This window comes from Lucilia sericata, unplaced genomic scaffold (assembly GCF_015586225.1).
Source record: "Lucilia sericata isolate MDLA Ls3-8-SP2 unplaced genomic scaffold, ASM1558622v1 Contig000560F_arrow, whole genome shotgun sequence".
Classification (NCBI taxonomy): Eukaryota; Metazoa; Arthropoda; class Insecta; order Diptera; family Calliphoridae; genus Lucilia; species Lucilia sericata.
The window spans coordinates 117,573-126,529 of record NW_023994570.1 but is presented as its reverse complement, the minus strand read 5'-3'; the positions used below and the strand labels follow the sequence as shown (position 1 = coordinate 126,529).

At 31.8% G+C, this 8,957-nt stretch overlaps 2 non-coding genes across 2 annotated transcripts; both read right to left on the bottom strand.

The window, feature by feature from the left end:
* Positions 1-3,901: 3,901 nt before the first annotated feature.
* On the bottom strand, positions 3,902-3,973 carry Trnam-cau. The gene has a single exon. It is a non-coding gene; the product is annotated as a tRNA-Met (tRNA).
* Positions 3,974-4,147: 174 nt separating this feature from the next.
* Positions 4,148-4,219, bottom strand: Trnaa-ugc. Its single transcript has one exon. It is a non-coding gene; the product is annotated as a tRNA-Ala (tRNA).
* Between the last annotated feature and the right edge of the window lie 4,738 nt (positions 4,220-8,957).

Sequence of the window (8,957 nt, the reverse complement as noted above, 5' to 3'; positions counted from 1 at the left end):
AATTCAAGTGAGGATCTTTTCAAACTTTTTTTGATTGTTGATCCTGTCGTGAATATTTTCAAATTTAATCTTGGATCCTTTTCCAATTTAATTGTCAATCTTTCCAAACCTAATCTTTAAACATAATTGTGGATCTTTTTGGAATTGATCGTGGTTCTTTCCAAACTTAATTGTAGATCTTTCCAAATTGATCTTTAGAAACATCAATTAAAGCTTTAAAAGCTGCAAACGTGAACATTTTCTTAAACTTAAACGTCAATCTGTCCAGACTTATTTGTGGATCTTTCCGGACTTAATGATGAATCTGGACTTAATTGTAGATCTTTCCAAATTGATCTTTAGAAACTTCAATTGTAGTTCCTCTAAATTTCGATCATAAAGCTTTAAAAACTTCAAACTTTGACATTTTCTTAAACTTAAACGTCAATCTGTTCAGATTTATTTGTGGATCTTTCCGGACTTAATGATGGATCTATCCCAACCAAAATCGTGGATGTTTCCCAACTCTAAACGTGATTTCTTTTCAAACATAATCGGTGATCTTTCCAAACTTCAATTTTGGATCTTTTTAAACTTAACAGTGGATCTTTCAGACTTATTCGAAGATCGTCGATCTTTTAAAACATCAATCATGTCTCATTCTTAACTTTGTTGGAGATTCTTCATAACTTAATCATAGACCTTTCTTAACTAGACCTAAAGCTGAACTAGAACTGAATCGTATACGTTTATTAACTTGATCTTTTGTGAATTTAAATAGTGAATCTTTTCAGACTTTATCGCGAATCTTTTCAAACTTCAATGATCGGTCTTTCTTAAGTTATTCCTTCTATATAAACTTTAATGGTCATTCTTTCAAACTTCAATCATGATCCTTGCCAAAACGATAAATCTTAACGTAAATTTTGGATCTTTCTAAACTTCTTAACTCAATCACTGATCGTTCAACATTTTCATCTTGAATCTTTCCAAAACGAATTCTTTTTCTCAACTTCTTTGAAAACCAGGAAGAAAAAATTTCAACAAATCTTTAATTTAACCTCAATTACCCATTAAACACAACTGTAGTGCGTAAAGAAGCACAAATTATAAATTTAAGAATAAAGTAAAAAATGGAGAACGAAAAAAAAAACTGTTAAGACTCAAGGGAAGCAATAAAATTTCGCTAACTTGGCATAAGACAAATAATTAACAGATTATAAAGTTTTCGCCGACGTTTAAATAAAATAAAAACAACAAAATTAAAGCAAAAACTTGAGAGAGAGAGAGAAAGAGACAGAAAAATTAAAGTTGCATTTGAAAGTAGGAAGGAAGCAATAGCAAGTGGCTGACTGGCACACGCAGAAATGGGTTAAAAAAAAATCTTCTAAGAAAATTAAGTGAAATTATGGGAAAACCAACATAGTAAAACAAGTGACAGTGTGGTGTTGGATGATGGTAATGGCAATAGCAATAGAACAGCCAATGGAAATTTATTTTCTACGCAATTTAAAGAAATTTATATATTTTCCCTCACCCCAAAACCCTTCTTCGCTAAGAATTCGCTGCCTTTATCATTTGTCTACATTTTTTCATTAAATTGGTAATAGGAGCAGCAACAGAAGCCAAATTTAAAGGCATTAAGTGTTGGAGTATCTACTCTTCCTTACAGAAAAAACCGTATAGCCAAAGGAATGCCATTATTTTTAGTTGTTGTCCTAAGCTTAAAAACATTTTTCCGCTTTTCCTCTATTATTTTGGCGTGATTCTTAAGGAATCTCTAAAGTAATGTCTTTCGTTACTTCTTAGTTTTTTCGTTTCTTTTTCCTTTAGTGCACAAAAATTTGTTGCAAACACCTTTGATGCACATTCCAGTTGGGATTTATTTGCAAAGAAATGTAAGCACGAATGAACGATTGAATTTCAATTGAATTGCAATGGTACAAAGCGAAAGGATATTAAATAAAGTTAAGGGGGGAAATCTAGAAAGAATTAAGTAAATGTACTTAACTGAACTAGAACTGAACTAGAACTGAACTAGAATTGGACTAGAACTGAACTAGAACTGAACGAACGAACTAGACTAGAACTGAACTAGAACTGAACTAGAACTGAACTAGAACTGAACTAGAACTGAACTAGAACTGAACTAGAACTGAACTAGAACTGAACTAGAACTGAACTAGAACTGAACTACTGAACTAGAAGAACTAGAACTGAACTAGAACTGAACTAGAACTGAACTAGAACTGAACTAGAACTGAACTAGAACTGAACTAGAACTGAACTAGAACTGAACTAGAACTGAACTAGAACTGAACTAGAACTGAACTAGAACTGAACTAGAACTGAACTAGAACTGAACTAGAACTGAACTAGAACTGAACTAGAACTGAACTAGAACTGAACTAGAACTGAACTAGAACTGAACTAGAACTGAACTAGAACTGAACTAGAACTGAACTAGAACTGAACTAGAACTGAACTAGAACTGAACTAGAACTGAACTAGAACTGAACTAGAACTGAACTAGAACTGAACTAGAACTGAACTAGAACTGAACTAGAACTGAACTAGAACTGAACTAGAACTGAACTAGAACTGAACTAGAACTGAACTAAACTGAACTAGAACTGAACTAGAACTGAACTAGAACTGAACTAGAACTGAACTAGAACTGAACTAGAACTGAACTAGAACTGAACTAGAACTGAACTAGAACTGAACTAGAACTGAACTAGAACTGAACTAGAACTGAACTAGAACTGAACTAGAACTGAACTAGAACTGAACTAGAACTGAACTAGAACTGAACTAGAACTGAACTAGAACTGAACTAGAACTGAACTAGAACTGAACTAGAACTGAACTAGAACTGAACTAGAACTGAACTAGAACTGAACTAGAACTGAACTAGAACTGAACTAGAACTGAACTAGAACTGAACTAGAACTGAACTAGAACTGAACTAGAACTGAACTAGAACTGAACTAGAACTGAACTAGAACTGAACTAGAACTGAACTAGAACTGAACTAGAACTGAACTAGAACTGAACTAGAACTGAACTAGAACTGAACTAGAACTGAACTAGAACTGAACTAGAACTGAACTAGAACTGAACTAGAACTGAACTAGAACTGAACTAGAACTGAACTAGAACTGAACTAGAACTGAACTAGAACTGAACTAGAACTGAACTAGAACTGAACTAGAACTGAACTGGAACTGAACTGAACTAGAACTGAACTAGAACTGAACTAGAACTGAACTAGAACTGAACTAGAACTGAACTAGAACTGAACTAGAACTGAACTAGAACTGAACTAGAACTGAACTAGAACTGAACTAGAACGAACTAGAACTGAACTAGAACTGAACTAGAACTGAACTAGAACTGAACTAGAACTGAACTAGAACTGAACTAGAACTGAACTAGAACTGAACTAGAACTGAACTAGAACTGAACTAGAACTGAACTAGAACTGAACTAGAACTGAACTAGAACTGAACTAGAACTGAACTATAACTGAACTAGAACTGAACTAGAACTGAATTAGAACTGAACTAGAACTGAACTAGAACTGAACTAGAACTGAGTTAGAACTGAACTAGAACTGAACTAGAACTGAACTAGAACTGAACTAGAACTGAACTAGAACTGAACTAGAACTGAACTAGAACTGAACTAGAACTGAACTAAACTAGAACTGATATAGAACTGAACTAGAACTGAATATCGAGCAATATCAAAATAATGTTCCAATGTATCACTACTATATACTTGATATATTCTACTTTCAGATGAGATTTTTAGAAAAATATACTACTTTGGTCTGTCGGTTAAAAACTTATTGACTTCAAAATTTCTTTAAATAAAAAATATAAAAAATTCCCATTTGCTTAACTTATGGGTTTGCTTATAGCAGAGCAAGGTTTCGATCCTCGGACCTCTGGGTTATGGGCCCAGCACGCTTCCACTGCGCCACTCTGCTTGTTTAGAATCAAGCGGCAATTATCACAAAAATGCTCAAGGTCATGTAATAAAAATAAATTTTATAAAAAAAATTTAAAGAAATTTCAATTAAATAAAAATAAATATAAAAACTAATTTCAATTATTTAAAACTATTATAATAAAAATTATAAAAAGAAAAACAAAAAATTACTTGGAGATGCCGGGGATCGAACCCGGGGCCTTTCACATGCAAAGCGAACGCTCTACCACTGAGCTACATCCCCTACAGAGTGTAACAAAGTTAAAATCAGTTTTCTTCTGCCGACTTGTATTGGTCTGCCAACACTTTTGATAATTTTAGTTGCCGTTAATAGGTGGTGAGTTTTATTTGGGTATTTGATGTATTTGATTGTAAAGTATTTTTGTAACAGCAAATAAATTCACCCCAGTTTAAAGTAGTTGTTTGTGCCAACATGAGGTGTACAATATAGGAGGGCACTGAGAGAAATTGTTTATTAGAATAAATCATGAAAGTGTTTAGAAGAAAGAGAACTGTTTTTTTAATTGTTTTGAACTTTGACCTTTTAATGGCACAATATATAATTTGGAAATTGTTATGAACTTCGACCTTATTTCAGTTGTATTTGTATATTCTTAATCAAATTCTTATGATAAGAATCTTTATACAAGTTCCCCTTCGAATTTCTTGTATTTTTTCAAAAGAGTTTTAATTTAAATTTGAAATTCCCTTTAATCATTTTTACCCACTGTTTCAAATATTTTCTTAAAATACACAAACAAACGTTCCTATGATTATAGTTATTTAGAAAATAATGATCTTTTGTATTTTATGGTTTAAAATGTTTGTCATTTATTAAATTAACAATTACAAAATATTCATCTATTTACGATTTTTTCTATAAAATACAACCGCACACATTAAAGCAATCAAACGCATTCCATGTCTAAAATGTCCTTATAGACATGTCCTTAACTACTTAAACCTACATACACACAAACGAACAGTTGGACAGACATTACATATTTGCATAGAAGAAAATATTTTGTATGTCATGTCTTTAACATTTGGCATTTTCAATATTTTATTTAGTAAATTTATTGAAACAAATCTAAATCTGGTTGGTTTAAAGGGAGAGAGTACCAAAAAGTAAGGGAAAAGGCTTAAAAAAGGGGCAAAACTTAAATTTCAGGATCAAAAGGTAAATTATCTTATTTTCATATATTCTCAAGTGTGCTTTATAGAATCGACTATAGTCTACTCTATATTATTGACTATAATCTATAGTCTTGATTAGTATCTACTCTATAATCTATTCAATAGTCTACTCTATAATTAATATAATCTATTCTAGTGTCTACTCTATAGTCCATTCTATAGTATTAACTATTGTCTACTCTATAGTCTTGACTCTGTAGACTTAACTCTAACTAACTCTTAACTCTTACTCTAATCTATAGTCTTACTTAGAGTCTATTCTATAGTCTTGACTACAGTCTACTCTATAGTCTTAACTACAGTCTACTACAGTTTTTAACTACAGTATTGACTATAGACTACTCTATAGTCTTGAATATAGTCTAGTCTAGTCTAGTCTATAGTCTCTCGTCTATAGTCTAGTCTATAGTCTAGTCTATAGTCTAGTCTATAGTCTAGTCTATAGTCTAGTCTATAGTCTAGTCTATAGTCTAGTCTATAGTCTAGTCTATAGTCTAGTCTATAGTCTAGTCTATAGTCTAGTCTATAGTCTAGTCTATAGTCTAGTATAGTCTAGTCTATAGTCTAGTCTATAGTCTAGTCTATAGTCTAGTCTATAGTCTAGTCTATAGTCTAGTCTATAGTCTAGTCTATAGTCTAGTCTATAGTCTAGTCTATAGTCTAGTCTATAGTCTAGTCTATAGTCTAGTCTATAGTCTAGTCTATAGTCTAGTCTATAGTCTAGTCTATAGTCTAGTCTATAGTCTAGTCTATAGTCTAGTCTATAGTCTAGTCTATAGTCTAGTCTATAGTCTAGTCTATAGTCTAGTCTATAGTCTAGTCTATAGTCTAGTCTAGTCTAGTCTATAGTCTAGTCTATAGTCTAGTCTATAGTCTAGTCTATAGTCTAGTCTATAGTCTAGTCTATAGTCTAGTCTATAGTCTAGTCTATAGTCTAGTCTATAGTCTAGTCTATAGTCTAGTCTATAGTCTAGTCTATAGTCTAGTCTATAGTCTAGTCTATAGTCTAGTCTATAGTCTAGTCTATAGTCTAGTCTATAGTCTAGTCTATAGCTAGTCTAGATCTAGTCTATAGTCTAGTCTATAGTCTAGTCTATAGTCTAGTCTATAGTCTAGTCTATAGTCTAGTCTATAGTCTAGTCTATAGTCTAGTCTATAGTCTAGTCTATAGTCTAGTCTATAGTCTAGTCTATAGTCTAGTCTATAGTCTAGTCTATAGTCTAGTCTATAGTCTAGTCTAGTCTAGTCTATAGTCTAGTCTATAGTCTAGTCTATAGTCTAGTCTATAGTCTAGTCTATAGTCTAGTCTATAGTCTAGTCTATAGTCTAGTCTATAGTCTAGTCTATAGTCTAGTCTATAGTCTAGTCTATAGTCTAGTCTATAGTCTAGTCTATAGTCTAGTCTATAGTCTAGTCTATAGGCTAGTCTATAGTCTAGTCTATAGTCTAGTCTATAGTCTAGTCTATAGTCTAGTCTATAGTCTAGTCTATAGTCTAGTCTATAGTCTAGTCTATAGTCTAGTCTATAGTCTAGTCTATAGTCTAGTCTATAGTCTAGTCTATAGTCTAGTCTATAGTCTAGTCTATAGTCTAGTCTATAGTCTAGTCTATAGTCTAGTCTATAGTCTAGTCTATAGTCTAGTCTATAGTCTAGTCTATAGTCTAGTCTATAGTCTAGTCTATAGTCTAGTCTATAGTCTAGTCTATAGTCTAGTCTATAGTCTAGTCTATAGTCTAGTCTATAGTCTAGTCTATAGTCTAGTCTATAGTCTAGTCTATAGTCTAGTCTATAGTCTAGTCTATAGTCTAGTCTATAGTCTAGTCTATAGTCTAGTCTATAGTCTAGTCTATAGTCTAGTCTATAGTCTAGTCTATAGGCTAGTCTAGTCTAGTCTATAGTCTAGTCTATAGTCTATAGTCTAGTCTATAGTCTAGTCTATAGTCTAGTCTATAGTCTAGTCTATAGTCTAGTCTATAGTCTAGTCTATAGTCTAGTCTATAGTCTAGTCTATAGTCTAGTCTATAGTCTAGTCTATAGTCTAGTCTATAGTCTATCTATAGTCTAGTCTATAGTCTAGTCTATGTCTAGTCTATAGTCTAGTCTATAGTCTAGTCTATAGTCTAGTCTATAGTCTAGTCTATAGTCTAGTCTATAGTCTAGTCTATAGTCTAGTCTATAGTCTAGTCTATAGTCTAGTCTATAGTCTAGTCTATAGTCTAGTCTATAGTCTAGTCTATAGTCTAGTCTATAGTCTAGTCTATAGTCTAGTCTATAGTCTAGTCTATAGTCTAGTCTATAGTCTAGTCTATAGTCTAGTCTATAGTCTAGTCTATAGTCTAGTCTATAGTCTAGTCTAGTCTATAGTCTAGTCTATAGTCAAGTTTATAGTCTGGTCTATAGTCTAGTCTATAGTCTAGTCTATAGTCTAGTCTATAGTCTAGTCTATAGTCTAGTCTATAGTCTAGTCTATAGTCTAGTCTATAGTCTAGTCTATAGTCTAGTCTATAGTCTAGTCTATAGTCTAGTCTATAGTCTAGTCTATAGTCTAGTATATCTATAGTCTATAGTCTAGTCTATAGTCTAGTCTATAGTCTAGTATATAGTCTAGTCTAGTCTATAGTCTAGTCTATAGTCTAGTCTGTAGTCTAGTCTATAGTCTAGTCTATAGTCTAGTCTATAGTCTAGTCTATAGTCTAGTCTATAGTCTAGTCTATAATCTAGTCTATAGTCTAGTCTATAGTCTAGTCTATAGTCTAGTCTATAGTCTAGTCTATAGTCTAGTCTATGGTCTAGTCTATAGTCTAGTCTATAGTCTAGTCTATAGTCTAGTCTATAGTCTAATCTATAGTCTAGTCTATAGTCTAGTCTATAGTCTAGTCTATAGTCTAGTCTATAGTCTAGTCTATAGTCTATAGTCGAGTCTATAGTCTATAGTCGAGTCTATAGTTTAGTCTATAGTCTAGTCTATAGTCTAGTCTATAGTCTAGTCTAGTCTAGTCTAGTCTAGTCTATAGTCTAGTCTATAGTCTAGTCTATAGTCTAGTCTATAGTCTAGTCTATAGTCTAGTCTAAAGTCTAGTCTATAGTCTAGTCTATAGTCTAGTCTATAGCCTAGTCTATAATTTAGACTTTATTTCTTTATAAATGTGCGTCGAATAGAGAGGAAAAAGTACTATTTCCCTCTTTAAACAAAAGTACTTTTTATACAAATAAAATGTCTTTTGGTTTCTTCCTTAAAGTTTTTTTGCAATAATATTACTATTACAAAATGTAAATTGTCCTTGTAAAATTGTGCATGCTTGTGCGTGCTTGTTTATTTAAAAAAGGGAAAAATTGATTTGAAAATATTTCTAAGCTATTATGACACTTCTTAATTAATTTCTATACCAATTTTTACAACTGTACGTATGTGTGTGTGTGTGTGTGCTACAATTTACTCGTTGTGGTAGATGTTAGAAATTGTCTTTTAAAAATTGTATTTTAAATTAAAAATTTAAATATAATTCTATAAATAAAATTGTAGGAAAATTCTTATACAATAGTATTTTGTATAACAATTCAAGTTTGTTATATTATGTGAGAATTTGCGTATCTTAAAGATATTATTTGCAAAAAAAAAAAAAATAGAGAATGAAAGGAAATTTGTAATGCAAATTTTTTTTTTATTCGGAAATATTCAATAATCACTTGGCAATGAGAGAATTTCAATTCTATTTGTATTTCATGTGAAATATAAACTGAAATCAATAAGAAATATTTGAATTGTATATTTGCAAGTTATTGA